The sequence below is a fragment of the Pteropus alecto genome, unplaced genomic scaffold (genome assembly GCF_000325575.1).
Source record: "Pteropus alecto unplaced genomic scaffold, ASM32557v1 scaffold20, whole genome shotgun sequence".
NCBI lineage: Eukaryota > Metazoa > Chordata > Mammalia > Chiroptera > Pteropodidae > Pteropus > Pteropus alecto.
Window position 1 is genome coordinate 24032684 of NW_006436298.1, and position 16069 is coordinate 24048752.

Here is a 16069-nt window from a genome sequence, read left to right on the forward strand (position 1 = left end):
GGGAAAGATTCCTTTTCAAGAAATGTTGATGAGACAACTAGATAGCAATATAAAAAAGAATGAAGTCAGACTCCTTCATCAAAAGATATTTAAAAATTAACTCAAAATTAATCGAAGATCTAAATATAAGTGTTAAAATATATAAAATTCTTAGAAGAAATCAAAAGTGTAAATCTTGACCTTAGATTAGGCAATGGTTTCTTAAGTAAAACACCAAAGGCAGAATCAACAAAAGAAAAAATATAGATAAATTGGACTTCATCAAAATTAAAATAAATTAGTGCTTAAAAAGACACCATCAATAACTTAAAAAAAAAAAAAAACCTATAGAATAGGAGAAAATATTTGCGAATCAAATATCTGATAAGGGGACAGTATCCTAGAATATTTTAAGAACAATTATAGCACAACAATAAAATGATATATAATTCCATTTAAAAATGGCAAACGATTTAAATAGGTATTTCTCCAAAGAAGATATAAAAATGGCCAATAAGTACATGAAATGATGTTGAGTATCACTGGTTAGTAGATAAATGCAAATTGAGACATGAGATAAAACTTCGTAGCTCACCAGAATGGCTATAAACAAAATATAAACAATAACAAGTATTGGAGAGGATGTAGAGAAATTGAAACCTCATACACTGCTAAGTGGGAATGTAAAGGTCTCTCCCTCATCCTGTCAGTGGGGATATTTCCTTAAAAGCACTTTGCATTTTGTAGTTATTTTTGTGATCTCTCCCACTAAACTGAAAGCACATGAAGATAGGAATTAGGTATCTTTTCCCACCCCCAAGTGTATCAGGCACAGCACTTGTCATTCTATGTTATCGGCAATCATTGATTTGCTTACCTCTCCCACCACTAGACTATAATCTTAAAACAGGGACTGTGCCTTCTCTATTTCTACACCCCAGTACCTAATCTACTAGATGACACAAGAAATACAAAGAAAAAGTTAAATAGGAGATCCTAAAGTGTGGTACACAGATCCCTGATGGAGCCTCAAAATTCTTTCAGGGCATTCTCAAGGTCAAAACTATTTTTCTTAATAATATGCCATTTCACTAGGATGACGTTTGTACTAATAGTGCAAAAGCAATGATGCTGTAGCACAAAGTGCAGTCTCCAACTCATATTAGTTGTATTCGTTTTCTATTATTGCTGCAGTAAATCGAGGCAAATTTATTGTCATAAAACCACATAAATTTATTGTCTTACAGTTTCTTAGGTTATAAATCTGAAACATGTCTCACTAAGCTAAAAACAATGATTGGCAGGGCTGCATTCCTTTCTGGAGGCTCTGAGGAGAATCCAGTTTCCTTGCAATTTCTAGCTTTTAGAGGCTGCTCTCATTCCTTGGTTTTTGGCCCTCCTCCCCCATTTTCTAGCTAGCTATGCGGGTTGAGTCCTTTTCACACTGCATCCCTCTGAATTCCTCTTCTGCCTCCTTCTTCCATTTTTGAGAACCACTGTGATTACATTGGACCCTTCTGGATAATCCAGGATAATCTCACTATTTTAAGGTAAATTGATTAGCAAGTTCAATTATGTTTGCCATATAATGTAACATATTCACAGGTTCAGGGATTAGGGTATAAGCTTATTTGGGGGGCCATTTTCCTGCTTACTATATATTTTTTTCTTTTACCACCACACAGTTGGAAGAAAAATAATGCCAGGTTCATTTAATAATGTCTTTGATGAGGCAATAAAAATTAGAAACTGTATTAAATCAACTTTTGAGGAAAGTAAGAGTTTTCTCAAAACCAAACAAATTAGACTGTCATTTCACGGCAAACATTAGACATCATTTGTTGCCAATGATAAAATTAGAGATTTCAAAGCAAAATAAAAATTTTGGAAAATTTCATAAGCTGTTAGATGTTTTAAGATTTTAAGATTTCCTGATGAAACTGCTGGTGATACTAACAAATGTGATTTTTTGACATTGTATAATGAAATGTATTAATATTTGAAAGATCAGTATACCTCAGTGAATTGAATATTTTCCATATGGCCAACGCATTATGTACAAAATCATGTGTTTGTAAAGATTCATTCAAATTTCAAGATAGACTAAGGGACTTTAAAGTAATAGCACAAAAAGTTCATTGATATGTTTTTAGAGTCTACATTGCAATTAAACCTTAAGATACCATCACTTGTTAAACTCTGGTGAAAAGGCCATTAAAGTACTCCTTTCTTTTCCAACATGTTTATATGAGCTTGGATTTTTGTTCACTTACTTCAACCAAAATAATAAACCATGACAGATTGAATGCAGAAACAGAGGTGAGAATTCAGCTCTCTTCTATTAGGCCAGACGTTAAAGAAATTGCAAATCTAAAACAATGCCACTCTTCTATTACAACTCATGTTTTGGAAAAATATATAGTTTTTAAAAAAATGCTATTTATGTTACCACATAATGGCTTTATTATTGAATTAAATATTTTTTAAAGTCAATTTTTATTTATAACATAATAAATATAAATAGATATAATTACATACATAAAAACTCATCAGTAATTTTTAACAGTGTAAGAGACTCCTGAAACCAAACATTTGAGACCTGCTGGATTAGATAAATAGGAAAGCACCAGAAAGATCATGATCAGGTAAAGTTAATCAAAAGAATGAGCACAGGTAGCCTCCATAATACCAGGGTACAAAAAGCAACACAAAAACAGAGCCTAGAAAAAGGGCATCATTTACAAACAGCCCACTCCCAAACTTTCCCAATTAAATCTGAATAGCAGAGGACAGAGCTCACCATTGCTAAATTGCCCATAGGCATTTTTGAGGTCAGGTATGAACATATGCTAGAAAAGGAAAGAATGATATATTTTTAAAAATCAAAAAGTAGTAAATTATGTGATTATACACAAAACTTGCATTTTTAAAATGAAAACTATGTGGTGAGCTGAAATCTAAAAAAGCAAGAAAATGGGTAAAGAATGTCATGACAAAGAAGCACAAAATAACATTCACTGGTATTAGTAATGCACCTTAAAAAGAGCTCCCAGACTTAAATCAGGTAAACTCTAGACTTAAACAGTTGCATTAGCTGTGTTCCCCAAAGGAGAAATGGATGGTAAAATTTAGATGTGGCATGGATGCTGACTGCTAGAAATCACCTTCCTAACAATGGCCAGAGTCCAGGAAAGTGCTCTTTTCAGTAAATCTTAGCAAAAAACAAACAAACAAACAAATGAATAAATAATGAAAGTGACAGAAAAGGACTATCATATTACCAACTGAAAAACAGAGTAATTATGTGCTCTCAGTGGAGCAAACAAGAAGCCTTTTCCTGGAAGCATGATACAGAATAAAGAGCTCTAAATATAGATTCTTAAGACCTAGCTTCTGGTTCAAGTCACATGTTTCCTGAGTTATCTGGGCAAGTTAAATCACCTTGTTAGTCCTCATTTCCTCACATGAGATAAATAAAGTTCATTTAAATCTCTTGCTTTAAAAATTAACTATGATTCACAATAACACATTTTATTTACCAGTCGTGAAGCCACACATATCTGAAACACAAGAGCAAGCTATTAGTCACCAAATTGATGGGCTATGACCTGGCATTTGGAAAACTGATTGATTTCTACAATTGCTTATTAAAAACAATCAAAGGGAGACTGAGGCCCACACCTATAAAACTATAACCTCCTGATCTTTCTAACCACAGAGGTATCTTTGGTAAGAAGGGAAATGGAAATTCAAGTTCAGGCTAATATTCGAACTATTGATATTAACATTATTCAGCTGTTTAAGATTATTATATTTATTGGCTATTTGTGTTTACATAATATCAAACAATCAGTTGCTACTGCTTGCATTTTTCAACTGTTATTTGGAAGAGAACTTTTGATTCCTTAACAGTTCTCTGGCTAACAAAACTGTTTTATAAAACATAAGAAGTTGTTAGTCTAAGAACATGTGCCTCAAATGATAAGGTCAATTGGCAGCAGGGACTATACTTAAGGAAAGTGGGGACAGGCAGTAAAATTCAAGAGCTGAAATTTAAAATCGCTTATAAAAACTTAATTATTTTTACTAATAATTAACATTATATTGAATACTCGGGTGACATGGGATTTCTCTAACAGATGACTTTGGCTCAAGGATTCTCCATGGGCCTGGGTGAAGAAACAATTTGAGATTCTACTTACCCCCTCTCCTTCCATGTCTCCTTCAGATTGTTAAGACCTGCATTGAGGCCTAAAGGCACTTCCCTCCCACTCTTGTTCCCTCTCCTTTATCTTTCACAGGCAGTTTCCTACAAAAATCTCTTCATATCTAACTCCATCTTGGTATCTGCTTCTCTAGGAATTTGAGCCAATAAAGTGCTTACAAGTCCAGCCACCATATTAAACTCTATGTATCATTTCATTCAATCTTCACAAAAGCCCTATGAAGACATTATTACTATTCTTATGTTACAAATAAGGAAAGAATAGAAAAGTAACTTGCCCAGTGTTACACAACTAGTGACAGAGCTGGGATTTGAACTCAAGTCTGCTTGACTTCACAGATGGAGCCGCAGACCTGAATTTAAAGCAATTCGACATTATTAAACAATAACAACAGAGACTAGACAGATCCCTAATAAAAATTTTCTGATGCCTTTGTGTGCTTCCACATATTATCACATTTAATCCTAATAAATCCATAAAGTTGATATTACCATTGATGAAGGAATTGGAGCTCAAAGAATTTAAGTAACTTCTTCAAGATCATATAAGTTCATGAGTTTGAGCTCACGCTCAGCTGTTTTACATTACATACCTTTGCCTAATTAATCAAAATGACAATTTTTTCCCCTAATTTTAGATAATTTTCATGAAAACTTCATTCAACAAAAAATTCCCCAAATGATTTAAACAGCTATACTTTTTTACCCTCTCTATGGGGGCATGCGTATACATATATATATATATTAGCCATTTATAATATTTCCCGAGCCACGTCTCTTCTTGTCTACTTGTATTTTAAACAAAATTAACAGGGAAATAGCTGGACCACTGTTTCAAAAACCTGTCTCCAGTAACATTTCAGCAACTGAGGCTGGGAGGCAGTATTCTTTTCCTAGTTCCTGAGGCTTTTTAATATAATTGTGCTGATTTTGCCTTTTGTCTCCTCATTCAACCATAATTTTTGAGTTCGCCACTCAAAAACTTACCTTAACCAGAGTCACCTGATGAAGTGAGTCAGAAATCTGCAGATTCATCACTTCTAATGACCAAAGCCTGGTTGTTTCCCAGCCTCTAAAAGGACACAGCCTAGCAGTAGTCTCCATTATGACTGGTAGAGACGGATGTTGAGCAGCCTGGAAATAACTTGAAAGCATTCAAATGCTGGAAAAGGTATGGTATTTTGTTTTGTTTTCTGTAGAGCAGGCATCACAGAGGGTCATGGAGCAGAAAGGGGAGATCCTGGGGGAGCCCAGTATAGGAAGGGGAGGCAGATCCAGGTCTGATTCCACCTTAGGTGGGGGGCAGGTGTCCTGGAGTTAGTTACTCCTGGCTGGGGAGAGCCCACGGGTCCTCTACCCAATCTACCTAGTGACTTCGGATAGGGAAACAGGCTCAGAGAGGAGCAGGTGATTGCTTAGAGTCACAGACATCAAGAAGGGGCAAGAGCCTGGGAGGATACCGCAAGGGGGAAGGGGGAAGGGGGAAGGGGGAAGGGGGAGCAACAAGATCTCACAGCTTGAGAGACTCAGGAGTACCTGGCTGCCATCACAGGTGGGTCCCAGCACCCAGCCCCACCCACTCAGACAACATACTTTTGGATCAGTCCCAATGTGAGTCCATGTCTCCTCAGGGTGGAAGCTCAAAAACAGGATGGCTAGATAACTCCTCAGAGCCCCCTTCCCCTTCTGGGCCAGACTGAGACATCACAACCATTCCAGTCATCTCTTTACTAGGAAGGAAAGAGGTGATCTTCAGCCAGGAGGGCACCCCGCTGGCATGGCCATGATGAGCTGGGGCTGGAGTGAGATAATGGGCAATTTTTCATTTTCTTTTTGGCTTATTTATATATTCGTATATTTCTGTAACAAATGAGTATTTCCACAACAAAGAAATCAAATGCCAACCCCACCTTCCACCCCATCCTGGTTATCTATACAAGTCATTGCTTATTGTAAAAAGCCTCACATCTATAACAGTACCATACTGCTATCTTGAGCTTGCCCTGAATTCAGCTTTTTTACATTTTTTAGCCTTCACCCATCCTACATATCCAAAGTGAAGTAGTCCCTATTTTCTTTTCTGACCCTTTGCATCCTCCTATGGAACATTCTTCACTTTTGTCCCACTGCCAAAATCCTCACCATCCTTTAAAGCCCAAACTCAGCATTATCTTCTTCATGAATTCCTTCCTCATCTGTCCTCCTGGAAGCAAAATTTCTTTGTTTCCATTATGTTTTGTTTTCAATGGTTTTGTTTTCATGTAAATTGTCCCTCAAATAAAAACTATTTGTGTATATAACTTTATCTTTCCTAGTAGACTGTAAGTGAAAACATTTGTCACCTTTGGCTAATTTATAAAGCATTTTTATATCTACCAATTTTCTTTTATCTCGACAAGATTAGGGAGAAAAGAACCAATATTTATTTAGTGGCGACTGTGTGTCAGTCAGTGTGTTCAAGGCTTTATATATATATATATCATTTCACTTAACCCTCACAGCAGTTTCATGGATTCATTTTACATATGAAAACATAAGCTCAGAAGGTTCATTGACTTACTAGGGTCATAAACTGGCAAAAGGCATGAATGAGTTCTTTTGAAATTTTGGTCTTGTTATTTCCATTACAAAAACGTGCACACCTGCCAATGTGGAAGATACCAATAAATACATGTAAAACTCCACTCATGGTTTTCTAGCACACTAGAGTTGCTATATTTAGATAATACTTGAGAGTCAACTAAAACCAGAATTATAGAGCTAAAACGGACCTTATAGATGATCTAATCCAATCCCTTTGTTAAAGATGAGAGAGAAATATGATCCTCATAGAAATCCATCTCATCTAGTAGTAAATTAGAGCCAGAATTAAAACTCAACCAGAGACAATATAGCAAAGTGGTTAAGACTGTAGTCTTTGGAGTCAGCATTGATTCAAATCAGAGCTCTGATACTGAATGACTATGTGTAACCTATGTTGATTAACAAATCTTATTTTTGCTTTTTTTTTTTTCATTTTTAAAAGAATAATTATACCTCATAGTGCTGTGAGGATTAAAAGTAACATCACATAGCAGAGATTAAGCAACAATAAATATCTGGTATACTCTCATAGCCCATCTCATTGTCCAATCTTTACAGGATACCACATTGCCTTTTATGGATGACTGTGGAGTAGGCATTGTATTTCAAGGTCAAAATGAATAATGATAAGTAGGTATGAATTTATGTGGTAAGTCCCTTTTAATTTTTTTATTTTTAACAGTAAGGCATATATATGTTTACACTGTGTGTTCACCTCCCATAGTTAGATTTCTTTCTGTCACCACATATTTGACCTCCTTTAACCCATCTACTTCCCCCCTACCCTCTGGAAACCACTAGTCTATTGTCCATGTCCATCACTAAGTTCCTTTTTAAAATCTACATGCACAAATATTTTTCTGTAGACAAAAAAAAAAATATTTAAAAGAAATTGTTAATTTCATATATGTTTACTGAGTTCCTACTTTTACGTCAGGCAAAGTGCTAGATGTTGGGTGTAAGATTGTGAACAAAGCTGATATAATCTCAGCCTTCATAAGCACTGAAATTTGGTTGAAAACAATTTCACTGAGATCTACCTATGGAATATGCTAAGCAAGCATCTTTCATATAGTTAAGTCAATACGATGTAATAAAGTACACATTAGAATTTAAGACTAGTTAAAAAACAAACCAAAAAAATAATTTGAGACTAGTTGTACATATATACATGTATCTTTCAATAAAACAAGATATTCTTTAGAATTAGAATTAAGTTCTGTCATTTCCAGTATTGGACATTTCAACCAGATTTTAGTGAATTCCCTGACAATTAGAATATTTCTATTCCTCTACATTAGAATGTTGGAATGGGTAGGTTTAAGCATATTCTCTTAAAATGAGTAATAATTACCATCTGTCTGAGAGTCGTATGAGTAGAAGACAACAGTTTTGCCAATAACCAGTAAATAATAATTCCTCACGGGGTATTACAAAGTTCAATTTTATGAATATATGCTCATGCACTCTTTTCCTTTCTCTATACATACACACACAAAAACATATATGTATATAAATGTGTGTGAAAAGCTGCTTAAAGAGATAGTTGATACTCTGGACTTAGAGTTACTAATATAATGATGATCTTTAGATTGCTTGTATTTGTTTAAGATAGGATGATAAAACGTTCCTTAATCCTTAACACATTAACATAAGAAATTAATCCCTTAATTCCTTAACACAAGAATGTGACGACTATCTATACAATTTTACCTGAGAGTGAAATGATTATTATGAGAGGAAGTATAGACCACAGTTTAAAAAAAAAAAAAAAAAAAAAAGCCAAAGTGTGGAGTTAGGTAGACTGGGTTCAAATCTCAATTGCCATTTAATTGTATAATTTGTGGGAACATCTTTGAATTTCAGTCACAATATCTTTGAGTCTCAATATAAAATGTTTGCAACATAGGCATAGTATGATTTTTCTTGTAGAACTGTAATAAGTTTGAATAAAATAATGAATTTAAAGTGCCTGGCATCCAATAGTTATTTGTGGTTAGTATTAGTGATCAGCTATACTAATTCAAAAGGAGATATCACAAATCAAGAAAAGTGATTTTAAAAAAATCACTACTTGTCTAAAAACTAGTTGCTGTATAGAAACATGTAACCTCCCTTAAATTATTATAACCCTTTCAACTGGAGAAAAAAAGGAAAAACACAAGATTCAATAAAAATGGTAAAAAAAGGACTCAAGATATTTTAAAAGTTGGTTGAATTATTAATCAAAAAGACTAAAATTGTCTATGGCCACGCTACCCTGAACAAGCCGGATCTCGTCTGATCTCAGAAGCTAAGCAGGGTTGGGCCTGGTTAGTACTTGGTTGGGAGACCACCTAGGAAGACCAGGTGCTGTAGGCGTAAAAAATAAAAAAAATAAGGGATTGTAAACTGACGAGGTCCTTGCAATCTGTGAGGTCAATCAAGGGTTGCCTCGCCTAAAATAAATAAATAAATAATACATTTTAAAAAGACTATAAAATCAATGTGCTGTCCTAAACATGGTGAATTACTCTCAAAAAGTAACAAGGTACTTGCTGATGCATCAGGGGCCTTGAAACGAACATACTGCATTTTTCTTTATGGTACAGTTATCCCTACAACTCTTTGGAACTGGCTGTTTTGAAGAAAAATCAGTTGCCTTTTCTGGTAAAGAGGGTGATTATTCAAATATTTGGTGGTGAGTGAAAACTACTTACTGAATAAACTATTACTCAAAAAAGAAGTTGCCAAGCAAGGTTCACTACATCGTGTTTTTTAAATCTTCGGCTAAATGAGCACCTTGCCTCATATTATCCTTTCTTGGAAACAATTTCTCTTTAAAGCTTTTCTAGCTACCTCAGAATTCTCCTGAATCTTTCTAGCTACCAAAATTCTCCTGAATCTTTCATTATGGAGGAAGCCTGCAGCAGTGAGCCAGCACTTCTGAAGGCACACCTAGTTCTTGATGACTGGTGTTTTCAAAAGGTAAAATGTGTTTTAGATCTAAAGCCCACTCTTGTTCTCATATCATTAGCACAAAGCTAGGAAAACAAAGTCTGTCACCCAATTCAAACTGCTGCAGGAATGTTGAATTAATTCTAAATCGGGTAAGACCCCTTCACTCCACTTCCAAAATGTTTGCTTCCCAGGCACTGCAACCCAGGGCAATGGTAACAGTACTCAAGAAGAGGATGGTTAAAGCAGTTCTCGAAAATCGAGGATGACCGAAACCTGGCAACAGGAGAGTAAGGACACTCTGATTATTGATAGAGAGACTCAAAACTAAACTGAGTCACGGTATCCGATGTCTTAGACCTTGCCCCAGGGGCACTTGGGACCCAAGGTCAACTTCCAAGCTGGAAGTAGATACTGTGAGTGGTGAAGGTAAGCAGGATTCCAGGGCCTTCTCTGGCAGCACAGTGGTTCAAGCACCACAAGGCTGGATGAGGGGGGGGACTACTGGTTCGGCCCTCTCCCGCCCATTTCTTGATTCAGCCAAGATGAGAGAGTACCGGCCGGCTGGAAATACCAGGCCCAGGAGGCAACTCAGAAAAATCACTTACCAGTCTCCCACCTCCACTTTCCAGCGCTGATCTAACAGCAGCAGCCTGGCCCTCCGGCCAGAATCCAGCCAGGAACCCTCTCAGAACACCCTGACAACGGCTAGAGAGCGTCAGTGACAACCACCCGGAAATGAAAGAATAGCTTCCGGGGCCACTGAGCGCGCGGCGGGAAATTATTTCCCAGAGCCCGGATTAGTGAAGCAGGGAGTGCTGCAGCGGCAGTCGTCCACCTTGTCACCACCACCACCACCTGAAGGAAGCAGCCCAGACATTCCGGCCGGGAAGGTAAAGGGCCTCAGCTCGGAAGACACAGTGTACCTTGACTGTGGGGATGTTTCCTCCGTGCCTCCAAAGTTTCTTGCCGCTCCCGGCTGTGAGGCTGGGAAAGGGCTGGGGTGAGCGGCGGTGGGGGTGCCTACCTCTCACGCTTTCCGCAGCCGCTGTTCCTTCTCACTCACCCGACTCGTTGCGAAGTGCCTGCGTTGTTGGGCTACAGTTGCAGACTCGGCTCCGCCTTGCCGCGGGAGGACGGGCACTGAGCCCCTCCCTGCAGTGCTGGGCTGAGCCTTTTCTCTGCTTCGCCTCCTGTTTGCGCAGCTCCATAGCTCGATCCCCTGCCAGGAATGTGCTAGGCCACCCGCGTCTCTCGTTTCCATAGAACCGACTGGGACGCTTCTCCCTGAGTCCCAGATTTCTTGGCTGCTTTCCATAACTTTGCGTCACTGCAGGTGGCTGGGATCCCCCAGGCCCACCTTGTGACAAGGAAAATCGTGTCATTCTTCCTACGAGAATTTTTAAACTTATCAGATAGTGATGATCGTATCTATGCAGGCCTTTAAATGTAACACACACACACAGACACACACACACCTTTTCCTTAAGGGTGGGGAGATCTGTGTTTCTGGAGATTTTAAATTTTAGCTGCTTGAAGGCTGGGAAGAAGACTTCGTGGTTATCCTGAGATTTTATACCCCCCCAAAGCCTCTGATTAAATATTCACAAAAATTTACCCAGCCTCAGGTACTCCATAGCAGGAATTTTACCCAGAAATTAGATGGAGCTTGGTTTTGGAAGTGCCGAGGTGTTTTTTTTTGTTTTTTTGTTTTTTTTTTGACAAGTGACTATCTTATACCAACAAAAGAAAAAAATGTTTCTGTTGAGACATTAGGAATGAAAATTTAAACAGTATAGTATACGTGTGGCAGACACTGGCTTCTGAACTTTTTCATTTATGTTATTACGTTATGCCTCAATTCCTAGAAGTATCTTTTGATGTGCAAGATGTTCTTGTCTTAGGACAGACAGTTCGACTAACCTGTATTACAGGTGTTCAGTACACAGTTGATAGTTTGGGGTGGATTTTTGTAAGGGAGTGAATTTGATTATGTCTAAGTTAACTCAGTATTAATTTAAAAACTAGTAAGTTCAGATACTTGAATGTGTAAATGTTTATTGTAGTCTTCAATAATGCAAATAAGCCTCTATTAGACCTGTTTTTTTAAATCCAGATTTTCTTCAGCTATCTACTTGTTTAATTATATGATTGTATATTTTCCTGCTTCTCTAAATCATGTGAGTCTGAAAAGGTGGTCAAATGGTTACTTTTCATAATCAAAATTCAAAACTTTAATATTTCATAATAGGTATCCAGTTTCCACCAATATCTAAAGACATTGATTTTTAATAAACCTATATAGTAAGGCTTTATTAATTCAACAGTATTTTCTTGATTATTCCAAGGTAGTCTTTTCACTATTTAAAGGAAACATTCTTAAAAACAACTCCATATAGGCTCTGAATAATAAAACCTAAAGATAATGAAGAACCTTCTTTCTCAAAAATATTGCTAAAACGGAATATTAACTGTTATTATAATTGACTCTCAAATATGCTTATGGGAAATATATGCTATAAATGTACTATGTACTGTTTCTTACCTTCTAAGGACATTACTGCTTAAAAGTGAAATGTCCCTAAAACTATTAGGTTCATGTAGTGTTTATATTACAACTATTTGAAATAAAAAAATACAATGTTATTTTTGGTAAAAAGCCCATATAAATTCTAGTGATTAATACCAAACTCATTTTGAGAATTTTGAAAATAATAAACTTTTTCATAAGAAAAAAATGACACTCTTTAGATTGTTTTTAGAAATGTTTTGAAATTTTAGACACTGTTATTCTGATAATGTAATGTTTAAATCAGTGATATTGCTGATCTAAAGTGTTTCCACCTTCTAGTAGATTCTGTTTCATGCATATTTTTCTGTTGTACAGACTGAAAGTAGATTGCTTTGTAAAATTGCTTAAAAGTATTAGATTAAATTCTGATAAGTCAAAATGGTATTGTAGAAAGGCATTTTTTTTTTTAGAAACAGACTTAGATCTTGGAATCTTGGTTTCACCATTTGCTAGCAGTGTACCTTTGAGCTAGTTTCTTATCAGATTCTCTAGTATCTTCATCTATGTGTGAAAGGTAAACAGCACTTAGATTGTTGAGAAGGAAATACATGAAGTGTATAGACCACAGTAGGTACGCAGTTAAAATGAAATCGAGCTCGTTCAACTTTAGACCTTATGCTCCTACTAAGTAGTACAAACTTCCCAGGATACTAAAGCAGGTTTGACTTTTCATCCCCCATGGCTAACCAGTACAAACTATCCATTTTTTTCCCTGAACATCATACCTCTTGTCCATATTCCCTAAGGGTCCCTTTATCCCTAAAACTAGCATCTCCAGTTCAACCTGTTTCTTGGACAATACTGGATAGATTGGACATTTCTATAAATCCTCTTAGACTCTCATTTCTTCCTTACCACAGTCACTTTGCTGTTACTTTCCAGTTCCTCCCTCTAATGCCAAATTTACCATCAAAGAGACTTATCATGACTGCTTCTTTCCCAAATAATGCCATTGAAGTAAGAACATCTCTTAAGTCTTGTCACTGGAGACCTCAGTCAAATATTAATTTATATATATGTACACACACACACACATCTCACTCATATCTTGGAGAGTTGGGGCAGGAAACAGACCCTACGTCTAAAAAAAAAAAAGAAAAAAAATTCCAAAGGCTAACTGAATGAAATTAAGCCAAAGGCAGCCTAATTTGGCTCCTAAGCTCCTAAATTCTACTTGATTTTATGGTATACAGAGCCAAATAGTATTTTACTCACACAGTACAAGTACTGTGATTTATGTCCGTCCACCTTTTGGTTAAAACAGGGATCCAGCACTTTGACTCTTTAGTTTTAGCACTTATTTACTTTCTCAGTTAAATTATTTAGATAATATAAATCATGAAAATCTTTCAAACTTGAATTCAAACTTGAATTCAAACTTGAATTCAAACTTGAATTCAAACTTGAATTCAAACTTGAATTCAAACAATGTTGGTTGTATTCAAGGCTTGGTATATTTTTTCTAGAAGGAAGTTTAAAAGTAATTTGCTCTATATTAAGAAAAGTTTAAAATCTAAGTTTACATGAATAACAAACATCAAGAAACCACTAGTGTGCCTTAAAACCTCAGACCCTTAAATACATGGAGAATATTCAATGACATGGAAGAATTATAATATAATTTTATATAAAAATTAATATACAGAACTATATAATATCTAAATTTTGTGATCTATTTTCATACAAAAAACCTTCAAGTCAAACCCTTTCCCCTGTCCCTAAATGTTAACAGTGTTATGACAGGGTGAAGGAATTAGATGTGATTTTAATTTTTCTATATATTTTGTAGTATTTTTCAAATTTTCTATAATCATGTGTTAATTAAAAGGCAAATGAGTAAGAGTTATTTTGGGGGAAGCTTTTAGTTCTTAAATGCCAATAGATAAATTGAACTTTTTAAGAAATCCCTTAGTTAAAGCATGTAACTTATAAGATGCATTATATTTTTAAAGTTCTAAAATACCATATGGCTGGTCATAAAAGAAACTGTAATATAGAATGGGAAAGGTTTCTTCTTCTTTTCCTACACAGTCCTCTTTAAACATCCCTTTAAGCCCCTCTCGGTTCCCGCATCTTCCTCTTTAACCCAGCTGTTATAACCCTGCTCTTTCACCCCACACTCCTGAACCATACCTTTGTATTTATATTCCTGCCTCTACTTTTTTCTTAGTTCTCTTTTCAACATTTTCTGGTTATGTATCACTTTCCTTAAGTATGTTATAGTTAAGAGTCGTTATAAAGAATTCATAGGACCTAAAAAGCTAGTGCAGAATATTCTTAATTATGATGAGTGCTATAGGTTTATTTGCATTTCAAACTGGCACCAACTGCAAAGGAATTTCAGGCATCAGGGATTGGCCCATGTGGGAGATATTTTGGGAAAGTGCACACCACAGAACCAGTTGCTTGCTCTGCATAAATGCCAGCTCTCTTCACAGTCATTATCTCCTTAATTGTATTATATGGTTCAAGGTAAGTAACTAGATTTTCAAAAAATTAATACAGAAAATTTAAAAATTACTGCAAAAGCATTTTCTTGTAACTAAGAATCTAGTATATAATTTTTATTTTTTTGACAGTAAATAAAAACATTTAACTGTTAAATAAATGTTCTTTTTGTTTTTTTCCCCCTTTTGTTGTGTTAGGGTAGTATCTTCTGTGTGAATGTTTGAAGGACCACCACCTAAAAGTTGTAGAAAAATCTATAATTTCACTAGAAATACCACTGGTATAATTGCACTGCAGTATATTTACTTGTGTTGGAAGACTTCTAGCAGTTAGCTCTTGATCATTTATACCCTAGAACCTATCACCTACACAAAACTTGACCCTACTTTTAAGGACTTTGAATTTTTCAGTCATCAGTAGGTATTATACCAGTTTTGTATAGTGCTCTCTTTGAGTTCATTGACATATCAGGTTATTATTTCCTTAATCCTGCAGGGTCATAGGAAGAACCATTAAACCACTAATTTTATCAATACAAATAAACGTATCCACATATCTGTATGTCTATGTCTATTCCCCTGTATATAAATATCAGTTTTCCCATGGAACTTTAATGATTTATATCTGCAATCTAGGCTATTTGTGATATGAAGTATTAAAAGGTATCGCTAAATGTAAATACTGTGGCTTCAAGATCATTTTATTATAGGAAGCCATTAGATTAGGATAATGGAATTTGTTCTTTAAAAATCTGTGCTGCTTATTGTGTGTCATCACTGGGATTCAAAATTCTGTGAAAGTTTATCAAATAGTCTAGTTTTTCTGTAGACTGAGTAAATATTGTGCATTCTGATTTGTTTTTAATATTCATATTTGTGTATTGTTTGAATCAGGATGTCCTGTTTTTTCACCTGTATTTCTTCCCTTTCCTCTTTGCTTAATTTCAGTTTTATGTTTAATTGTTATTCAAAGAAAAGAAATTGCTTCATAAAGTCTTTGTTGATTTCTACTTTTAAGCACAGTTAGTTCTCTTTTTATTTTACTGTGGACTCTGACAGAAAATGCTGTTAAATATACAAAGTGGGTATTTTTATTCCATTATAAAAACAATATAATTTAAGGTGAAAACTTTGTATTATATACTGACTCTAATTAAAGTCCAAATCACTTAATTTATGCATTGAACCAAAATATGTTAAAACGTCATCCTTTAAGGATAAACATTCAAATTGTAAAGTAGCTATTATTGACCTAAAAAAGGAACATAGTATGATAGATTTTTTTCTTACAGTTCTGTATAAGCATATTTAATTCTCAGGAAGCAG

At 35.5% G+C, this 16069-nt stretch overlaps 2 protein-coding genes and 1 pseudogene across 17 annotated transcripts in view; 2 read left to right on the forward strand and 1 right to left on the reverse strand.

Moving 5' to 3' along the window:
• Window positions 1-11377, reverse strand: part of KIAA0825 (KIAA0825 ortholog) — a 356002-nt gene extending 344625 nt beyond the window's left edge. For 6 of the 14 annotated variants that reach the window (XR_003046665.1, XM_015590468.2, XM_015590470.2 and 3 more), the window contains exon 1: window positions 10333-10473. The gene's annotated coding sequence lies outside the window, so the exon portion shown is untranslated. Of the gene's footprint in view, window positions 1-5191; window positions 5367-5797; window positions 6002-6764; window positions 6984-10332; window positions 10474-10650 lie in introns of those variants that run through there. The other 8 variants (XM_025047659.1, XM_015590465.2, XM_025047656.1 and 5 more) reach the window with 8 other exon arrangements.
• Window positions 9030-9148, forward strand: LOC112480687 (annotated as a pseudogene).
• SLF1 (SMC5-SMC6 complex localization factor 1) overlaps window positions 10489-16069 on the forward strand; it is a 64221-nt gene continuing 58640 nt past the window's right edge. For all 3 annotated transcript variants that reach the window (XM_006913221.3, XM_025047662.1, XM_015590472.2), the window contains exon 1: window positions 10489-10617. The gene's annotated coding sequence lies outside the window, so the exon portion shown is untranslated. The remainder of the gene's footprint in view (window positions 10618-16069) is intronic.